The sequence below is a fragment of the Eptatretus burgeri genome, chromosome 5, assembly GCF_056783735.1.
Source record: "Eptatretus burgeri isolate ZD-2024b chromosome 5, Ebu_testis_v1, whole genome shotgun sequence".
NCBI classification, from domain to species: Eukaryota; Metazoa; Chordata; class Myxini; order Myxiniformes; family Myxinidae; genus Eptatretus; species Eptatretus burgeri.
The window spans coordinates 112,730,666-112,753,998 of NC_140965.1; the positions used below are offsets into that span (position 1 = coordinate 112,730,666).

The 23,333-nt window shown below is 45.1% G+C and overlaps 1 protein-coding gene across 2 annotated transcripts in view; it reads right to left on the bottom strand.

Moving 5' to 3' along the window:
- The window catches only part of LOC147027167 (CUB and sushi domain-containing protein 3-like), a 1,179,270-nt gene that overhangs the window by 1,068,829 nt on the left and 87,108 nt on the right, over positions 1-23,333 (bottom strand). The gene's annotated exons all lie outside the window — the stretch shown is intronic.

Below are 23,333 nucleotides of genomic sequence, written 5' to 3' on the forward strand. Positions count from 1 at the left end.
ATAAAAACTGTGACTGTTACAAAGGTATGAAAACTGTGACTGTTACAAAGGTATAAAAACTGTGACTGTTACAAAGGTATAAAAACTGTGACTGTTACAAAGGTATAAAAACTGTGAATTTCACAAAGCTATAAAAACTGTGAATTTCACAAAGCTATAAAAACTGTGAATGTCACAAAGGTATAAAAACTGTGAATGTTACAAAGGTATGAAAACTGTGACTGTTACAAAGGTATAAAAACTGTGACTGTTACAAAGGTATGAAAACTGTGACTGTTACAAAGGTATAAAAACTGTGACTGTTACAAAGGTATAAAAACTGTGACTGTTACAAAGGTATAAAAACTGTGACTGTTACAAAGGTATAAAAACTGTGACTGTTACAAAGGTATTAAAACTGTGACTGTTACAAAGGTATAAAAACTGTGACTGTTACAAAGGTATGAAAACTGTGACTGTTACAAAGGTATAAAAACTGTGACTGTTACAAAGGTATAAAAACTGTGACTGTTACAAAGGTATATAAACTGTGAATGTCACAAAGGTATAAAAACTGTGACTGTTACAAAGGTATAAAAACTGTGACTGTTACAAAGGTATAAAAACTGTGACTGTTACAAAGGTATGAAAACTGTGACTGTTACAAAGGTATAAAAACTGTGACTGTTACAAAGGTATAAAAACTGTGACTGTTACAAAGGTATGAAAACTGTGACTGTTACAAAGGTATAAAAACTGTGACTGTTACAAAGGTATAAAAACTGTGACTGTTACAAAGGTATATAAACTGTGAATGTCACAAAGGTATAAAAACTGTGACTGTTACAAAGGTATAAAAACTGTGACTGTTACAAAGGTATAAAAACTGTGACTGTTACAAAGGTATAAAAACTGTGACTGTTACAAAGGTGTTCTTTTCCCTCACTGTTTGCAGGCGTGACTGCAGTTCACATGTATTACGTTTTTATCTCGTGTGGTTTAATTATCCATTTTGCAAACTTATATCTCAACATTCAACCAATTATTAACAAAGTAGGTCATTAAACCATTTACTCGATAGTGCCCATTTTGGTGTCGCAACACACGGCGCACATGATATCACTCCTAATTAAAATGAAAACTGTGCTGAACTGAAACATAGCTCTCTGCAGAGAAAAAAAAATACATCGTTTCTTCTTGTCTTGTATAATATATCTGAGAAGTTAGATTATTGGAATGAACATGGGCTCAGGCTGAATCAAATTAATGGGATGGAATATGTTTTTTTTTAAGGAAATAAATGTACAATGTGTGCAGGCGAGTCTGGTTAAGAGATTGACTTGGCGGACAATATCCTGCAACTCGAATGAGATTATGAAATTGCAAGTCATGATGAAACTTGAAAGGGTGTGTTACACACCAGTATGGAGGAAGTGTGTGTGTGTGTGTGTGTGTGTGTGTGTGTGTGTGTGTGTGTGTGTGTGTGTGTGTGTGTGTGTGTGTGTGTGTGTGTGTGTGTGTGTGTGTGTGTGTGTGTGTGTGTGTGTGTGTGTGTGTAATATTTGTGTATATAAATGTCCGGTATGCCATGCATAACATGTGCAATACTAGAAGGGTACCTTTGAGAGTGCATGCCTCCACCAGGCTGATTAGTTTGTTTTGTATCCCACTGATAGTGCAGATCTGCATCCGGACTTGATTCAACATTTATTCAGCTTGTTCTTGTCACCTAACTAACTCATCCACCAAGTTACGTCCGAATCCGTCCACATCTGTTTTGAGATATCTTGCTATATGTCGTTTTTGGCCCTTATCTCTCAATGGTGAAAAATCACTTTAAAATTTGGGGATCCCATGGACAGGCCCTTGCTGTCTGAGGGTTGGCAATGAGTGTCATGGAAGCAGCAGGAGGGGGGGGGGGAAGGGAGTGGCATCTCTCTATATGTGGAAAATTGAATGCTCAGCCAGCAGATCACCCAAAAAGCTCAGATGGCAAAACACTGGTATTAAAGCACTGGTGTAGTTCACCAGAAGACCTGGGTTTGATTACTGGTCTGGGTGTGTAATTTTTCCCACATATACAGTCTCTACAGAAAGTTTACACCCCCTATAAAAACTTTTCACCTTTTGTTGCTTTATCGTCTGGAATCAAATTGCATTAAATCAATCTTTGTCCACCTTTTACTTGCACATCGCAACCCACAACTTCCAGGTGAAAAACAAGTTCTGCAAATTTCAGAAAATTAATTTAAAATACAAAACTAGAATACCCTAGTTGGATAAGTGTCCACCCCCCCCCCCCTTATAATAGCAATTGTAAACTAGAAGGGCACTCGGTGGAGCACGTACCTCTGCCGCACGATTCCTGGTGTACGAGAATATATTGGGCCCAATACATTTTTTAAATATCTTGCTAGATTTCATTTTTGGCTTTATCTCTCAATGGTGAAGAATCACTTTAAAAATTAAATAACTCTCTTATTCAGATCTGGATTTGGATCTTCACCAAAATCAAATCAATTCCTCCTTGTCACACACCCAACCTGCCCACCAAATTTAATCCGGATTAGTCCACAACTTTTTGAGATATCCTGCGCAAAATCAAACAGACAGACAATCAAACACACAGAAAATCAAACAGACAGACAATCAAACAGACAGAGAGGAGTAAAAACATAACCTCCTTCACCTCTGGTGGTGGAAGTAATAAGCTCAGGTGTAACCAATCACCTTCAAAAATCACACCAAGTTAATTGGCTTCCACCTGTGATAAATTGTCGTGATTCTGATTATTTCAGAATAAAATCAGCTGTTCCTGTAGGTTTCCTCTGCTGGATAGTCAATTTCACTCCAAAGACTCAACCATGAATCCCAAGGAGCTTTCAAAAGACCTCTGGGATAAAGTTGTGGAAAGGCACAGATCAGGGGATGGAAATAAAAAGATTTCAAAGGCCTTGAATATCCCTTGAAGCACAGGCTAGACAATCATGAAGGAGTTGAATGCGGGTGGTACCACCAATATCCTGCCCAGATCAGACATTCCCTTCAAACTGGATGACCAAGCAAGGAGGAGAATGATCAGAGAGGCCACCAACAGGCAAATGGCAACTCTGAAAGAGCAACATGCCTTTATGGCAAAGACTGGTTATTGTGTGCATGTGACAACAACATCCAATTGAGACCACACTCTGTACAGAGCGTCCGTGCTGGAAAAGCAGTGTCCTGGGATATTGGGCAGAATTTTCAGCACCTCCCTCGCTGCAGTGACAGCTGAAGAATTCACACCTGTCTGTATTTCCTACCCCAGTCGAACAAAATTGCATGAATTGCTTCCAAAGTGCTGGCCAAAAACGTCAAAAGGCCTGGATCCTGATCTACTTCCTCACTTCAGATTGCAAACTGAACTGTCACTACAAGAGGATTGTGCGATGAGAGGTACTCACCGCCTTCTTGGCCTGGAGGCGTTCCAGCCACATTTCATCAAATTAGCGCATGATATGCACCAGGGCATAGTGAGGACAAAGCAGCGGTTAAGTGATCTGTATTGGTGGCCGGGAATGGACGCGCACGTCGAGTCCGCAATCAAGGCTTACATTGCTTGCCAGCAGCAGGACATTGATAGATGAGATCCATGCATCACCACTACAGCCGGTTCCTTGTCCCATCCTCGTCGCCAGTTTGGTGTATTGTAAAATACTCCAAGAAAAAGAATTCAATATTCTCCTACGGTTTTATTCAACCAAACATCGGAACGTAACAAGCTTTGCACTGCACACCTCCTGACCTCTCACCCCAAACTTCTCCCCTCCTCACCCCTTCTAGCATCCAGTCTATGCACAACACCACACCTTTCTTGCAAATTTTTATTTTCCATTCAAGAGGATCATTGCCCTCAAACCCTTACTTCCAGTCTCTCTTCCTCTTCACAATGTTTTGGATCTGCATCTTTACACAGCGATTGCCACGCATGTTGAGCATCTCGCTGATCAGCTCACCTTATGCTGGTTGTGCATCTTGATCATATATATATATATATATGTGTATATACAGGGTGAGTCAGAAGTAGCGCCCGATTTCTGTCAGTTGATTGTTTGTTTGCCATTTGTATTACAGTGTACAAGAAGGTAGAAATAAATGAATGACATGTTTATCTAACCATTTATTCAAGAAAAAATTATTACGAAACTGTACCAAGCTGTTTTACTTGCAATTTTCAAAGTGCCCTCCCACGTGATCGATACACAATTGCAGCCGAGCAGGCACAGAGCGGCGCACGCGTCTGCAGACTTCGATATCAATTTCCTCAAACTTTGCAGTGATTTGAGCCTTCAATTCCTGAATGGTACGAGGCTTTTCACAATAAACAAGGTCTTTCATGAGCCCCCAAAGAAAGAAATCTGAAGGTGTAAGGTCTGGGGAGCGTGCCGGCCACTCGATCGGACTGCGGCGTCCGATCCACTTTCTGGGAAAGTTTTCATCAAGCCACTGACAAACATAACGTCCATGAGGTGGAGCTCCATCATGCTGGAAATAACAGTCCTGATCTTGTACCCTGGGCCAAAAGAAGGTGTGCAGCATATCCAGGTAAATTTCTGCAGTGACAGATCCCTCAAAGAAAAAGGGTTCGATTTTCCCGAATGGAGATATGGCTGCCCAAACTGTCACTCCAGGTAAATTTACCTCCTTCTCAACTGTCACTCTTGGGTTATTCACAGCCCAGTAGACATAATTGTGTCTGTTAATTGTGTCATTAAGCTTAAAACATTCCTCATCTGACCATCAGATGTTGTCTGGCATTGTGTCTTCTTCGTGAAGTTTAGCTAAGAACTCTTCGCAAAATTGAAGACGGCGGTCGTCATCTCCATCATGAAGGGCATGCAGTAAGCGTGGAATGTAAGGTTTCCATTTTTCTGGTGAAGGATACGATAACACTTGATTGGCTCACTTCCATCTCTGCATATAAATGGCGAGTTGACTTTTGCGGACTTTGTTCCAGTCTTCTGATGGCTTCTTCAGCCTTAGCTACATTCGTTGCCGTTTTCGGATGACCTGACTTCTTTGCAGTGGCTACGGACCCTGTTGCTTCAAATTTCTCGACAATCAATCGTTTGTTTCTACCCTGAGGTGGGTTAATATCGAATTCCTGTGCCAAACGGTGTGCCACCATCGTTGGTTGTTTATTACATTTGTAGTAATGTTTCACGGCCACAATGCGTTGATTCATTGAAATTCATGGTTCAATTTGGTGCAAATTGAGTAACTTTCCAAACTCGCAGCAATAACCTGCAAAACAAAATCAAAAATAAATAAATTACGAAAATGAATAATCTGCAAGACAATTATTAACAACATGACTTCCCAGAAAGAATCTGACAGCTGAAAAAAATGAAATTGGGTGCTACTTTTGACTTACCCTGTACATATATATATATATATATATATATATATATATATATATATATATATATATATATATATATATATATATATATACATATATATGTATATACAGTGCTCCCTCGCTATATCGCGGTTCACTTTTCGCGGCTTCACTACATCGCGGGTTTTATTTTAATTATTTAAAATTAAAATTTATTATATTAATTATTTTAAAGTAAAATATACTAAAATTAACATTATAAAATTGTAAAAAACAAATTAAAGTAAAAAAAAATATATATATATATATATATATATATATATATATATATATATATATATATATGTACACTATTAAAAGAATATTAAATTGAAATTTAAATAAAACTACATGGTGGTGTAGCGGGCTTGTACTAAAAACAAAGAGAGATGCTAGCGTATGGAAAACGGAGTACAACTGCGGCTGCTTCTGCCCAGGTGAGATCGTACTCGACACGCTATTGGCTGATGGTTGGGAGGTGGCCAATCAGAGCATGGTGTTTTGTATCCCGGATGCTGAATGGCTCAGTGACAGCAGCATCTGTGGCGCTGTTGTCCCGTGTAGAAGCATCCCGCATCTCGCCTCATCCATTTCGGCTTCACATCTCGCTGCGTGTAGTGTTTCTCTGCGGTGCTGTGCTTTGTGTTTTACGTTAAAGTTTGAACTCTAACGTAATATGTGTGGGGAAGGTTATTAAGAGTGTGTGGATGCTGAAAAATGGTTTAAAATACGTTTAAAATGTGTTTAAATATATTTTAGTAATTAAACAAGCAGTCATAGACTGGGACTTACGAAATCGTCAACTTGACCTCTCACCTTGTCGAATAAAAGCTGTCTCTAGAGAAGGTATCAACGCAAACCATAGTTTATCCGATGATTCTGTACCAAACCATCAAAAATCGTAACGTCAACCGAAGCAAAAATCTCCATTTCTCGACGCAATTATTTTATATTATTTTATCAAAGTCACAAAACCGTAATATTCGGCCATCCACCAATAATCTTTACATAATCCGACGGCTTAGCGAGTCAGGCATGCGACGATAACCTTTATTGGGATAAAAAAAATGACTTTTAAACACCATCTTTATCGAAAACACCGTCAGCGCGCACAAGGAAAACCTTTACGTGATGAACGATGCCTCTGCTTGAGCGCGCTGCACCACGTGACGATCCGTGACGCGGCGAGTGAAATATTTTTTATACAATCTTAAAACGTCTCCAAAACATCCGATTTTTACCAGAATTTCGACAACCGAGTTTCAAGCGTCCTAAGCGATCGCAAAAACCGAAGTCAAAATTTAAATTGAAGTTAAAACGAACTCGTAACGTCGACCGAAGCAAAAATACTCCATTTCTCCACATTAATTTACGGAATTATGTTTGACCTCACTGTGACCTTGACCTTTTACCGATTTTGACCAAAATGTAATCAGCGTGAGCCATCACCCTCCTGAATCACATGGTTTAATTTGACATTGGTAGCTTCTTCCGTTCTCGAGTTATCGTGCTTACAAACACACACACAAACAAACAAACAAACAAACAAGCAGTCATAGACTGGTACTTATGAAATCGTCAACTTGACCTCTGACCTTGTCTAATAAAAGCTGTCTCCAGAGAAGGTTGTGACGCAAACCAGAAGTTTATACGATGATTCTGTACCAAACCATCAAAAATCGTAACGTCGACCGAAGCAAAAATCTCCATTTCTCCACGCAATTATTTTATATTCTTTTATCAAAGTCACAAAACCATAATATTCTGCCATCCACCAACAATCTTAACATAATCCGACGGCTTAGCGAGTCAGGCATGCGACGATAACCTTTATTGGGATAAAAAATGACTTTTAAACACCATCTTTATCGAAAACACCGTCAGCGCGCACACGGAAAACCTTTACGTGATCAACGCCGCCTCTGCTCAAGTGCACTGCACCACGTGACAACCCGTGACGCGCGAGTGAAATATTTTTTATACAATCTTAAAACATCTCCAAAACATCCGATTTTAACCCGAATTTCGTCAACCGAGTTTTAAGCGTCCTAAGCGATCGCAAAAATCGAAGACAAAATTAAAATTGAAGTTAAAACGAACTCGTAACGTCGAGTGAAGCAAAAATACTCTATTTCTCCACATGAATTTATGGAATTATGTTTGACCTCACTGTGACCTTGACCTTTGACCGATTTTGACCAAAACCAAATCAGCGCCAGTCATCACCCTCCTGAATCACGTGGTGTAATTTGACATTGGTGGCTTCTTCCTTCTTGAGCTATCGTGCCTACAAACAAACATACAAACAAACAAACAAACAGAAACTGAAGTGATCAATATACTTACGAAATCTTTAGATTTCGTTCGTAATAAATATGTGGTTTCCACTTCGCGGATTTTCACCTATCGCGGGTGGGTCTGGAATGCATTAACCGCGATAGGTGAGGGAACACTGTGTGTGTGTGTGTGTGTGTGTGTGTGTGTGTGTGTGTGTGTGTGTGTGTGTGTGTGTGTGTGTGTGTGTGTGTGTGTGTGTGTGTGTGTGTGTGTGTGTGTGTGTGTGTGTGTGTGTGTGTGTGTGTGTGTGTGTGTGTGTGTGTGTGTGTGTGTGTGTGTATATATTTAATCATCTTCGACACATGCTTGGTGTTGGCTTAATGGTTTGGGTGGTGGGCTTCAGATTCTTGGTTTCTGAGTTCAAATCCTACTTGGCTGTTGAATTCATACCAGATAAGGTTGGCTCTGCCTGTCATTCTTCTGTGGGTGGCAAAGTGAGTACCAGCTTGCTGGGATTATTGAGCCATTCGATGGTGAAGGATTATAATTTACCAAACATTGTGGCATTAATGAAATATATTAAGACAGTGATATTATGAACCGAAAATATAAAATAAATCAAAAAAAAAATAATTTTATAAAATGGTGATTGTGGTGTTTTTCCAAATTGTGTGATATTGCACACTCTGGCTTTAGAAGCAAACCAGTTTAAAATGGTATTTTTTTTTCCATTAAGGAATCATCAGCAATCTTTGTGTTCAAATCGTGTTGGGGTAATTCACCTCGTCAGACAGGCAGGTACAGAGTTAGTATACCGTGTACCTCCACGCTGTGTACAATGCATTTCCCCAAACAGAAGATGGAAAAGCGTTTTTATTCTACCATGGGAAGCTGCTGACTTTTTGGATATCACCCCTCATCAGAACAAAAACACATTAACCTTTGTCAGAGTAAAAAGGGTAATCTGATGCTTTGATGAGGGTAATGCCTTTTGGCTCTGACGAAGGGTAATAGCCAAAACATCAACAGCACCTTGATCCCCATGGTAGTCCCCTGAAGGTTTATCAACTCTTGCTTGGAAAGAAAAAATGCATTGTTGTCTTCTCTACCAACACAGTCTGTTTGGAGTCTTTACCAAGACTAGTATCATTCCTTTCAGCTGTCTCATCTGGGTTTGACTCTTCGTCCAACTATAAACTGTTGGATTGGTGCTTCGTTGGCCGGGTGTTGCATCAAAAACTGTGCCGTCACTCGGATATATGTTAACCTCATTGTGCCTCAGTTGTTGGATTCATCTGATCGTGTTAAGCTCTTATAGTGTTAGTTGTTGGAAGTTTAAAACCGTGAGGTGTCTTTTGTTGCGAAGTGTCGGTGAGTTCTCGCTGGCACCCTCAACAAATTCCAAATTCCTGCACCTTCAATGGAACATTTGGAATGGCCAGTCGGTTCATGAAAGACTTGAGCCAAATACTTTCGTGTGCCGACCTCACAATAAGGTGGTAGTATTTGGGATCCATTTGAGGAATCAACATGTCAGGTGAGAAAAAAAACCCAAAATATAACTGATGAAGGGAATGGGGAAAGAGAGAAAAGGAAAGAGAAAAGGAGAGATCTCAGCATTGCATTACAATGGACCAGGAGCAAAAGGGGTAATGTACAACGATGGTCAATACGCTTGCAAGAAGTCGGCCACAAATTATTTCCAGGGCTTCCTGATGAGGTTTGCAGTCTGTAAACAATCCTTGAGCACTTTGTTAAAGCATTCCATCTCCCTGTTGGCTTGTGGGTAACAGACAGAACTGCGGCAGTGCTTGATGTTTCAAACTCAGCTGAAACAAATGGAGAGTCATTGTCAGAGATGAGTTCCAGTGGATCTCCTTCTCCTCTGAACACTTTCGTCAAGAACTTGATGACTGCAGCAGAGGTTACTTGGGAAATAATGGCTGCTTCTGGCCATCTGTTGAAGGAGTCAATTAAGGTAATGGCATCACGACAGTCCATTGCTCTATCAAGCAGTCCCACTATATTGATGGCAAGTTTTCCACAGGCAAGAGGAACTGGCTATAATGGCAGCATTTGAGTGACAGCTGTTTTATCATCCATTCCACAAGTAATACATGATTCAGTGGCAACTTCTACTTTAGAATCCATCTCCATCCATCCATCCTTTGGGACCAAACTCTGTGCAGAGCGTTGGTGCTGCCAAAGATGTCTCCTGGTATATTGGGTACAATCCTGGATGGGTTGCCACTCCAACGCAAGATACCAGAAAGCTGGTAATATTTTGCTGACATCGGAAGGATGACAGGCTGAGTCAACCCCACCTTGTATGAATTCAACAGCTGAGTGGGATTCGACCTCAGAATCCCAGGATCCCAAGCCCACTACTCTAACCTTTTCACCAACAGCAGGCATAATCCATCTCTGGCCACAATTAGAGGTGTCTCAGCCTTTGTTTAGCTATCACAATTCCTTGATGTGCATCACAAGCAAGCTAAGCAAGCTGGAATGATCGAGCCTCATCATAAGCTAGCTGGACTGATCGAGCCTCATCATAAGCTAGCTGGACTGATCGAGCCTCATCATAAGCTAGCTGGACTGATTGAGCCTCATCATAAGCTAGCTGGACTGATCGAGCCTCATCATAAGCTAGCTGGAATGATCAAGCTGGAATGACACAGGCAAGTGCTTCCCTTTCCACTGTGGAGTACTTGCGCTCGCAATCTGTGAGTGTGCATGATGCCAATGCTACGATTTGTCTGTAGAGTCCTCGTCGATTTGAGTGAGCACTCCTCCAAGTCCATAATCCAAAGCGACTGTGGTCGCAATGGTGGGAAAAGTAGGATCAAACAAAAGAAGTACAGGAGGATTGATCATCAATTGTCTTTCACCCTTTCAAAATGAGTGCGTGCAGCATCAATCCAAGAGAAGTCAGCGGTCTTGCACAGTATGGCAGGGAGAGGTTCCATGACTGCAGCATAATTGGAAATTAATTGGGAGCACCAGGAAGTCAGGCCAAGAAAAAAACCAGGGCAGAGGCATCCTTTGGAGGTGCTGCTTGTACTACTACCACAATATGATCTGGACTTGGGCTCATGCCACTTTCTGAGATCATGTGACCCCCCCCCCCCAAAAAAAAAACCACAGTCTTCCTTGAAGTGGCATTTCTCATAATTTTTAATGTTTTAAGCCTGCTTGATGAAATATGATGCAAAATGGCTTGATGGCTTTCCTCATGTTTCTCAGGAAAAGAACAACACACACAATGATGTTGTCAAGGTAGCACCGGATACCCTCCTGTCGAGCGACCTTCTTTGACTTAATTCGCTGGAATGCACTGGGAGCAGAGGCAAGCCCTTTGGGCGCGTGGCGGAAGCAAAAAGGTCCATCATGTATGATGAAGGACGCAAGATCTGTACTTTCTTCACGCAAGACCACTTGATAATATGCACTCTGAAGATCAAGAGAAAAAGAGCATTCTCAATCTATGGAGTTCTGCGAACACCTCGTTGATGTGTAGGAGTCGATGATTGTCTATTACGATCAACTTGTTGGGCTCACGGAGATCACGACGCACTCTTATCCTTCCTGTCTACCTCTGCGCAATGACGACAGGTGAACCCCATTCAGAAGAGTCCATTTTCTCCAGAATACCTGCCTTTTGGAAATTCCTCAATTGTTGTGAGACAAGATCATGGACAGAAAAGGGTAAGCGGTGAAGCTTCTGCTGAATTGGTGTCACATCGGGCGACAGATGATGATGTCACATCGGGCGAAGAGGATGGCTGTTATGACCTTTTACGTCTTGGATTCGTATGTTCGAAAACTTCAAAATTGCAGGAAATGACTATGTACTTTCTGATACGAGGAGGTGCACATTGTTGCATTGACAGCCTTTTTTGGACTGACATGATGGCCTAGACCCTAGAGGTACGCATACTAACCTCTCGGCTGTCTTGCCGAGATTTCAATCCTCACCCTGCGATAAACGGTCACCCTGGTGTTTCAGAGAGAGGGCGATTCACCGTTGTGTGTGCCGTCCATCGGATGGACGTTTAGCCAGGTGTCCTGTCAGCCGACATTAGTTGGTAGACGTTGAAGATCCCACAGTGTGATTCACAAAGAGGAGGTGAGCTGTCGCCAGCACCCTGGATAAATCAAAAATTCCTGCCCTACCTAATCTACAGGGGGGGGGGGGTTGCATCAGCAGCAGAGCTGCACCCTCAGGCAATGATGCAGCCCAGCAAAATTATGTTACACGTGAAACAAAGATGATTAGGAAGAAGAAGGAGTATTTTTCATGCCAAAAGTTAACAAGAAGCGAAAACCTCGATATCGCGCGGCTGGGGGCAGTAAAAGGTAAAGAATGATGAAACAATTTGGCAGTTATAAAATTTCAATGTAGACACGGTGAATTAGCATGAAGATGGGAAGAGTTGGGACGTTGGACAAACTTCTTGTAAGAGCACTCAGATCAAAGGGACGTACGCGGCCATAAGTGTGACGGAAGACGTGACAGAAGACACAGGACAGAATAGCCAATTATATAACAATTATAATGTAAAAACCACTTCTGTCACCAAAAAACAGAGGAAGAAATCACCTCCACACGACGTTTTACAAACACTTCTGGTGAAAAACAATGAAGAACGAGACTTACAACGCTGCGCGACAACAACGAATGGAACAGGAAGATGATCACTTCCTGCTTAGAAAATCCGGCGTCACACAAAAAACGTCGCTCTTCCGCATTAACCCCGCCCACAATCCACCCGGCAATCTCCGCCCACAATCCACCCGGCAATCTCCGCCCACAATCCACCCGGCAATGTCCGCCCACAATCCACCCGGCAATCTCCGCCCACAATCCACCCGGCAATCTCCGCCCACAATCCACCCGGCAATCTCCGCCCACAATCCACCCGGCAATCTCCGCCCACAATCCACCCGGCAATGTCCGCCCACAATCCACCCGGCAATGTCCGCCCACAATCCACCCAGCAAGCTCCGCCCACAATCCACCCGGCAATCTCTGCCCACAATCCACCCGGCAATCTCCGCCCACAATCCACCCGGCAATCTCCGCCCACAATCCACCCGGCAATCCCCCGCCCACAATACACACGGCAATCTCCGCCCACAATCCACCCGGCAATCTCCGCCCACAATCCACCCGGCAATCTCCGCCCACAATACACCCGGCAATCTCCGCCCACAATCCACCCGGCAATCTCCGCCCACAATCCACCCGGCAATCTCCGCCCACAATCCACCCGGCAATCTCCGCCCACAATCCACCCGGCAATCCCCCGCCCACAATACATATGGCAATCTCCGCCCACAATCCACCCGGCAATCTCCGCCCACAATCCACCCGGCAATCTCCGCCCACAATATACCCGGCAATCTCCGCCCACAATCCACCCGGCAATCTCCGCCCACAATCCACCCGGCAATCTCCGCCCACAATCCACCCGGCAATCTCCGCCCACAATACATACGGCAATCTCCGCCCACAATACACACCGCAATCTCCGCCCACAATACACACAGCAATCTCTGCCCACAATACACACGGCAATCTCCGCCCACAATACACACGGCAATCTCCGCCCACAATACACACGGCAATCTACGCCCACAATACACACGGCAATCTCCGCCCACAATCCACCCGGCAATCTCCGCCCACAATCGACCCGGCAATCTCCGCCCACAATCCACCCGGCAATCTCCGCCCACAATACATACGGCAATCTCCGCCCACTATCCACCCGGCAATCTCCGCCCACAATCCACCCGGCAATCTCCGCCCACAATACACCCGGCAATCTCCGCCCACAATCCACCCGGCAATCTCTGCCGACAATCCACCCGGCAATCTCCGCCCACAATCCACCCGGCAATCTCCGCCCACAATACACCCGGCAATCTCCGCCCACAATACACACCGCAATCTCCACCCACAATACACACAGCAATCTCTGCCCACAATACACACGGCAATCTCCGGCCACAATACACACGGCAATCTCCGCCCACAATACACACGGCAATCTCTGCCCACAATACACACGGCAATCTCCGCCCACAATACACACGGCAATCTCCGCCCACAATACACACGGCAATCTCCGCCCACAATACACACGGCAATCTCCGCCCACAATACACACGGAAATCTCCGCCCACAATCCACCCGCAATGTCCGCCCACAATACACCCGGCAATCTCCGCCCCACAATCCACCCGGCAATCTCCGCCCACAATACATACGGCAATCTCCGCCCACTATCCACCCGGCAATCTCCGCCCACAATCCACCCGGCAATCTCCGCCTACAATACACCCGGCAATCTCCGCCCACAATCCACCCGGCAATCTCCGCCCACAATACACACGGCAATCTCCGCCCACAATACACACGGCAATCTCCGCCCACAATACACACGGAAATCTCCGCCCACAATCCACCCGGCTATGTCCGCCCACAATCCACCCGGCTATGTCCGCCCACAATCCACCCGGCAATCTCCGCCCACAATCCACCCGGCAATCTCCGCCCACAATCCACCCGGCAATCTCCGCCCACAATACATACGGCAATCTCCGCCCACAATACATACGGCAATCTCCGCCCACAATCCACCCGGCAATCTCCGCCCACAATCCACCCGGCAATCTCCGCCCACAATCCACCCGGCAATCTCCGCCCACAATCCACCCGGCAATCTCCGCCCACAATCCACCCGGCAATCTCCGCCCACAATACATACGGCAATCTCCGCCCACAATCCACCCGGCAATCTCCGCCCACAATCCACCCAGCAATCTCCGCCCACAATACACCCGGCAATCTCCGCCCACAATCCACCCGACAATCTCCGCCCACAATACATACGGCAATCTCCGCCCACAATACACACCGCAATCTCCACCCACAATACACACAGCAATCTCTGCCCACAATACACACGGCAATCTCCGCCCACAATACACACGGCAATCTCCGCCCACAATACACATGGCAATCTCCGCCCACAATCCACCCGGCAATCTCCGCCCACAATCCACCCGGCAATCTCCGCCCACAATCCACCCGGCAATCTCCGCCCACAATCCACCCGGCAATCTCCGCCCACAATACATACGGCAATCTCCGCCCACAATCCACCCGGCAATCTCCGCCCACAATCCACCCGGCAATCTCCGCCCACAATACACCGGGCACTCTCCGCCCACAATCCAGGCGGCAATCTCCGCCCACAATCCACCCGGCAATCTCCGCCCACAATCCCCCCGGCAATCTCCGCCCACAGTACACATGGCAATCTCCGCCCACAATACACATGGCAATCTCCGCCCACAATACACATGGCAATCTCCGCCCACAATCCCCCCGGCAATCTCCGCCCACAATACACACGGCAATCTCCGCCCACAATACACATGGCAATCTCCGCCCACAATCCACCCGGCAATCTCCGCCCATAATCCACCCGGCAATCTCCGCCCACAATCCACCCGGAAATCTCCGCCCACAATACATACGGCAATCTCCGCCCACAATCCACCCGGCAATCTCCGCCCATAATCCACCCGGCACTCTCCGCCCACAATACACCCGGCAATCTCCGCCCACAATCCACCCGGCAATCTCCGCCCACGATCCACCCGGCAATCTCCGCCCACAATACATCCGGCAATCTCCGCCCGCAATTCACACTGCAGTCGCCGCCCTCAATACACACAGCAATCTCCGCCCACAATACACATGGCAATCTCCGCCCCACAATCCACCCGGCAATCTCCACCCACAATACACCCGGCAATCTCCGCCCACAATCCACCCGGCAATCTCCGCCCACAATCCACCCGGCAATCTCCGCCCACAATCCACCCGGCAATCTCCGCCCACAATCCACCCGCAATGTCTGCCCACAATCCACCCGGCAATCTCCGCCCACAATCCACCCGGCAATCTCCGCCCACAATCCACCCGGCAATCTCCGCCCACAATCCACCCGGCAATCTCCGCCCACAATCCACCCGGCAATCTCCGCCCACAATACAGCCGGCAATCTCCGCCCACAATCCACCCGGCAATCTCCGCCCACAATCCACCCGCAATGTCTGCCCACAATACACCCGGCAATCTCCGCCCACAATCCACCCGGCAATCTCCGCCCACAATCCACCCAGCAATCTCCGCCCACAATCCACCCGGCAATCTCTGCCCACAATACACCCGGCAATCTCTGCCCACAATACACCCGCAATGTCTGCCCACAATCCACCCGGAAATCTCCGCCAACAATCCACCCGGCAATCTCCGCCCACAATCCACCCGGCAATCTCCGCCCACAATCCATCCGGCAATCTCCGCCCACAATCCACCCGGCAATCTCCGCCCACAATCCACCCGGCAATCTCTGCCCACAATCCACACAGCAATCTCCGCCCACAATAAAACGGCAATCTCCGCCCACAATCCACCCGACAATGTCCGCCCACAATCCACCCGGCAATCTCCGCCCACAATCCACCCGGCAATGTCCGCCCACAATCCACCCGGCAATGTCCGCCCACAATACACACGGCAATCTCCGCCCACAATACACACGGCAATGTCCGCCCACAATACACACGGCAATGTCCGCCCACAATACACACGGCAATGTCCGCCCACAATACACACGGCAATGTCCGCCCACAATACACCCGGCAATGTCCGCCCAGAATTCACCAAACAATAACAAGTGTGACAGAAGACACAGGATGGAATAGCCAATTACATCACAGTGCGATGTCGCTGCACTGTAACAATGTTGACTTACTAAACAAATTTTGTCAGCAATCACAAATATATGGCTGGTTTTGGCTCAATGGTGAGGGTGGTGGGCTTGGGATCCTATGACCCTGAGTTCAAACCCCACTTTGCTGTTGAATTAATACCAGGTGGGGTTGACTGCCTGTCATCCTTCCATCGGGACCATACTCTGTGTAGAGTGTTGGTACTGCTGAAGCAATTGGACACAATCCTGGACGGGTCGCCACTCTGACACACGACACCAGCATGCTGGCACTCATTTTGCCGACCTCAGAAGGATGACAGGCAGAGTCAAACCCACCTGATATTAATTCAACGGCGAGTGGGATTTCAACTCAGGATCCTCAGATCCCAAGACCACTACCCTAACCATTAAGCCAATAGCAGGCATAAAATTACACACCCAGACCACGAATCAAACTCAGGTTGTCTGGTGAACCATACCAGTGCTTTACCATCTGAGCTATCTGGGTGATCCTGTAATCCTTCTGAGGTCAGCAAAATGAGTGCCGGCTTTCTGGTATCCTGTGTCGGAGTGGCGACCTGTCCAGGATTGTGCCCAATAGCCAAGGAGACTGCTTTGTCAGCACCAACGCTCTGCACAGAGTATGGTCCTAATGGATGGATGGATCACAAATATCTGGTCAATTGACTGCTCAGTTCATTGCTGCTTTACATGAGCTTGTTGTGAATTGCCAGTTCAGAGATCTCTCTGACATGATACAGGACCAGCTTGTGGAAAAAAACGCCTTACATACGTGTGTGTGTGTGTGTGTGTGTGTGTGTGTGTCTGTGTGTGTGTGTGTGTGTGTGTGTGTGTGTGTGTGTGTGTGTGTGTGTGTGTGTGTGTGTGTGTGTGTGTGTGCGCGCGTGCGCACGTGTGCGTGTGCGTTTGCTTTTAGAACCACGGCTTGCATCGCAGAAAGTCATTTTAATAGTGGAACAAATTTAATAATCGATGATGGAATCTAACGCAATTACACACAGCACTTCAATGGTGTTCAGGCTGTACATACAGCAGCAGCACGTCCCAGAGGGAAGCAATACAGATGAGACGGCACACCCAGCAACACTTCAAATGAACCAGCAAAGCCGAAATATTCCCAGGCTCAACAGGCACAGCAAGGTAGCATGTGCTATCATAGTGTACGTGTAATGCACTGAGCCAATTACCCCCCAAATGCCCTGCAAAAGATGCAAAGTGCAGGTGGTGTGGCAAGACTGGACATTTTGCTCAAGTACGTCGTAGTAAAGAGCACAATCGTGAAGTCCGTGAAGTTACTACACCTGATACGTGACTGTTTTAAGCATAGTCATGCATGCCTCAAAACAAATTTGAGGGAACCTGTTAATGTAATGTTCTTGGCACGCATAGGGTCCTGGGGGACAGGCATATCCAAACTAAATTACTGGTGGACACAGGCTCAACCATTTCCATACTTCCAGAGTCCACTTAACCTGGATCATTTCAAGAAAGTTCTTCTTCCAGAACCCAAATTATATTTAGTTACTGAGTTGCAAAAAAATTAATCCTTGCGTTTGGCCGTTTCCATGCGCAAGTGACAACAGAACCATTCTTTGGTGCTTGCTGTTTTTTTTTTTCTTCTGGAACTCCTATACTTGTGCTCTCAGACTCGACATTGTCAATGGGTTTGTTGCTCCCGCAACAATGACAAACATTTCTCTTAATCAAAAAATCAGGCTGTCAGACGTCTGACCCCATCCTCGTCGCCAATAATGTTGCGGAGTCATGAACGAGCCACCGAAGGCCCTTCTGCTCAAGACTTTCATGGTGAATGTTCTCCACCGCGCATCACTTCTAGTTCCTTATGCATTCATTAGTGCGCAGGTAATTTAACAGCGCCATCTATCTTAACTATCTCCCTCTCCCACTCATGGATTTCCACAAGCTCCCATAAACTCCAATTTCTTTCGATTACAATTCCAGAGCTCAACTAAGGAAGTTCAATAAATTTTAAAGGTAAAGAAGGGCAAAATGAAAGAGTAATAATAAAAAGGCACCGTGTGTCAGGGAAATGGCAAGACTGAAAAGATAATAACACTATATTATTAACTATTCATGTGCATCGATGAATAAGAGGGGAAGAATTACTTTGGAATGAGTGATAAATTGAGACGATGGACGTAGAATTACTCAAAACATGAAAATAAAAAATAAAAAAATTTAAATTCTTCATTCAGAAGGTTGAACATGACTTATTCTTTGTTCGTAAGCAGCACATGGCTGTGGGGAGCATCATTTGCTGAGTGTGCAGCTCTGCCTCGGATGCAGTGCCTCCTGTTGGTTAGAATTTTTTTTTTAAATTTCAGAGAACCTGCGATCGCTTGCCTCCTCTTCACAGAGGACACTGTGGGATCTTTAACCTTCAGCAGCTAACGCTGCCAGATGGGACTGCGCAGTTGAACATGCATCCAAAGGGAAGGCGCACACATAGATGCCTCGACGTGCCTCAGCTTCGAGCCGGGCTGAGATTCAAACCCAGGCACAGACCGATGTAGAACCAAAAAATGGTTCTGCATTGTTTGTGTTTGAAAGAAATCCCCAAAAAAGAAAAGACAAATAAGAGCTAAAGACAAAATTGATGTTGCTAAAGGTTAGGAATTTGATTGGGAGAAACAAAGGATGGGAGCGAAAGAACATTAAAAGGTGCATTATAACAACAATATATCATTCTCTAACTCACTCGAGGGCATCGCCAGATCGGATGACTCATGTGTCGACCGGCCAACAGGAGATTTATTCGTTCTATGAAGGAACACATCCAGATTGAAGTTCCTCCCTCCTTTCCTCGTGGATGTTCCCCTTTCCCAAGAGTTTCTCTGAGCCGGGGAGATCCAAGGAGATGCAAGACTTCAAACGTCCTTTTCACATGAATTGATGACACAAACGCAACACCACAGTGAAAACTATAATGCACCGTCAACCACTACTTATTAGAAGTGCACCTTTGGGATGCATTCGACTCCATGTGCTGGTACAAATGAAATTCAGTCCCATTCTGAAATGCCAAAATGATAGCAATGGAAGTAACCCCGACATGCAACGCCGACCCCATTTGGAACTATTCATCTTCACTGTAATCTAAACGACAAACCAATGTGTTGTTGTAAGAAGCATGGGCTTGCTGCGTGCCTTTTCGGACGTGTGGAAGGCCATGTTGGCTCAGTAACAACAGTCTTTGGCTCCAGACAATAGCAGCACTGGCAGTGCCTTATTTACATGCCTCTTTCAGCCCTGCTGTCATTCAAGGCTGACAAACCACTCAGATTCTGCTGTTAATTCAATGAATTGGCTCCTCTGTGATGAGCAACATCAGAGGCTGGGATGGCTTTCAGGGTCATGTGATTGAGCATCAGATAAATTAGAGGAAACGCTGCATTAAGATCCTCAAACCAATACTTCAGGACTTTGGTCGAATACATCTGCATGTGAAAAACTCCCCTTTTTGTTGTCATTGTGATCAATAAAATAATTTGGCGGGATGCATTTGGAACAATTTTATTTGTTACGACATATTGGGCTGCTTGCGATGGGATGCTGCATACGTCGTGTACTTACCGTTGACCTGTCTCGACCGAGTTTGATTCTCGGCCCGACTACAAATTGGTGTTTTGAAGGTGGAGCGTTGAATCACAAAACATGTCTCGAGGAGAGACAGTAAGCTGAGAATCTGTCTGCGAGCATCAGTTGGTGGACATGCAGAATCCCACCTTGTGTTTCTCGAAGAGTTGGAGAATTATCACCAACAGTCTGAACAAATTCCAAATTCCTGCCGTAACTACCACTGGGAATGCAGGGGCAAACCATCCAGTGTAATCCTGCCCAAGGCGCTGCCTTTGGTAGCACTGATCAAATCAGATCATCATCAGAGAGAGAGAGGGGTACAGCATGATGGAGTGTACACAATGTCTGCAAAGCTCAAATTGAATGTGATTTTACTTACATGACAGTGTTTCAGTGTTGAGTCGAAGGTCTCTGTATGTTTTTGGCTGCTGGGCTGATTAACCTGGTGTTCGCTTTGTGGTTCACGCGGTGGCATGGGATCCGAAGGTCCTGAGTTCAAGTCCCGTTTGTTGCTGAATTAACACCATGGAGTTGACTCAACCTGTCATCCTTCTGAGGTCGGCGAAACGAGTACCACTGTAGCAGCCAAAAAGGCTGCACACGAAGGGAAGAGGTATCAACGGATTGATCAAATCTGGTATTGGTGTGCTGCAGGCATGATTGTCCGAATGGCCTCCTCCTGTGCCTTAAATCCCTCGAAATCCTTGTAAACCCCTTCACAGTGGAATTGCATCATGAACATTCGATGTAATATGTGAACTATCTGTGAAAGACATTCATGGCAAGTGGATTGCTGTTGGATTTGAATTTCCGAGCTCCAAGATTCATTTGACCAGTATCCTGGGCCAGGCTGAAACTGCTGCCGTTCCAACTCTTCCAAGCACAGAGCAGAATGAAAGGGCTGATTTGAGGTCCCTATGCCTCGGCACATGGTCATGGTGACCTTCCTCCTCCATAGTCCCTGCAGGCACAGACTGCGCCACTGGGCTGGAGCACCTCGAAGTTCCGGAGAGAATTGACCGCCTTGGATCTTCAACCAAGTCTCCACAAATGCTCATCTGGACTGTGTGCAACAAATGGAATGAAATATCCAAATCTCACTCGATGTATTTTGCATCAGCAGACATTCATGTCTCTGATTGTGCTGTGAAAGAAACTTAAAGAAACTGTGATTAACTGGTACTGCCATGCCAACCCCACTCTGCCACAACTGTTTTGGGGGAAGAATTTGGGAACATGCTAGCTGCAACTCCAACGTTTAAATTGCAGGATCGTTAATTGTCATCAATTATTCATCAAATCCAAATCAACAGAATGATGCACTAATTTGAAAATGATGTTTGTATATTGTCTTCACACTCCACCTCGACATTTTCTCATTTCGCACTGAGTTAGGTACGCCAGGATCCCCATCTGAATATTCTTGTGCTCCAGTGTTGCTGAAATTTAAACGATGCATTGCTGTTCACTCGATTCTGCTGAACTTGCCCAAAATGTAAAGACAGAACTTTGATCTGCATTAATTACTGAAAACACATTTCTGGAAGGAAAAATAAACTGGGGATTTATATCGTTACACCGAGGTGTGCCCCACGTATAAAGGGCAATAACCTTAACTTTTGAAAGGACCATTGACTTATTCTGGTGATCCACATTGTTAAGGAAGCAGAACCACTCGTGAGTCCTCAGGAAGCTGGTCGACCGCACGGACCTCACAAGAGTGGTGGAAAGGCCCACTCTCCAAACCCCCAGAGTTCAACGAGGAACACAATGCAGAATTTGAAAGGAATTACACGACGGGACTTTCAAAATGACGTATCCATGCTAAATGAGGCCTCTTGCGCACGTGCAGTGTGTGTATTTTCTGTGACTCGATTCTACTTGCTGAGCACTTTTAACCGGACATTGCTTGCACATGTGATGCGAACAATTTTTTATACATAATTTTCAGCATTTAGACAAAAGAGTGACAATTTCAGAATGGTTTAACATAATTGTTCTTTTCCTGAATGAAAATTGGACTCAGAAATACAGAGGTCTATATGTCTCTGTCTCTCTGTCTCTCTCTGTCTCCCACACACACACACACACACACACACACACACACACACACACACACACACACACACACACACACACACACACACACACACACCTCGTTTTACCAACAGATGCAAAAATCGAGGACAATTTATCTTGTGGTCCAGGAACCAAACAAATATATATATATATATATATATATATATATATATATATATATATATATATATGTATATATGTATATATATATATATATATATATAAATATATATATATATATATATATGTATATATATATATATAAATATATATATATATATATGTATATATATATATATATATATATATATATATATATATATATATATATATATATATATATATATATATATGTATGTATGTATATATATATATATATATATATATATATATATGTATATATATATATATATATGTATATATATATATATGTATATATATGTATGTTGTACCGGCCGTAGTGGCGTGCGCCTGTAATCCGGCTACACGGAGGCTTGGGTTGGAGGATCGCTTCAGGACGGGAGCTCTGCGCTGGGCCAAGCTATGAGAGGGTGTAAGGCAGCCCGGAATCATGGCGAAACCCAATCCTTATCCCTGTGTCATAAGAGGCGACCAGGGTTGCGACAGGAAGGGCATCCGGCGTAAAACCTATGCCAAATCAGTATGCGGATCATAAAGGATGATCCGCTGTGGCGACCCCTAATGGGAGCAGCCGAAAGACGAACAACATTATTTATATATATACAGATACTAGTGCATGCCCGTAGATGCGTGGCCAAACGTGCAAACCCCCCCCACCCCCCGCAAAAAAACTCAAACCACGTGCCAGAAACAACAACCACACAAGTCGTTCCTTCGCTTTCACGTGCCCGTACATACGTGGCTGTACGTGCAAAATATATATATATATATATATATATATATGTATATATATATATATATATATACACATACTTTAAAACTGCTTGCCAGAAACAAACACACAGGCCGTTCCTTCGCTCTCGCGTGGCCGTACGTGCATGGCCGTACGTGTGTGCCCATACGTGCATAGCCGTACATACAAAAAAAACCTAAAAAAAAAACTTTCAAACCGCGTGCCAGAAACAACAACCCCACAGGCCGTTCCTTCACTCTCGCGTGCCCATATGTGCGTGGCCGTACAT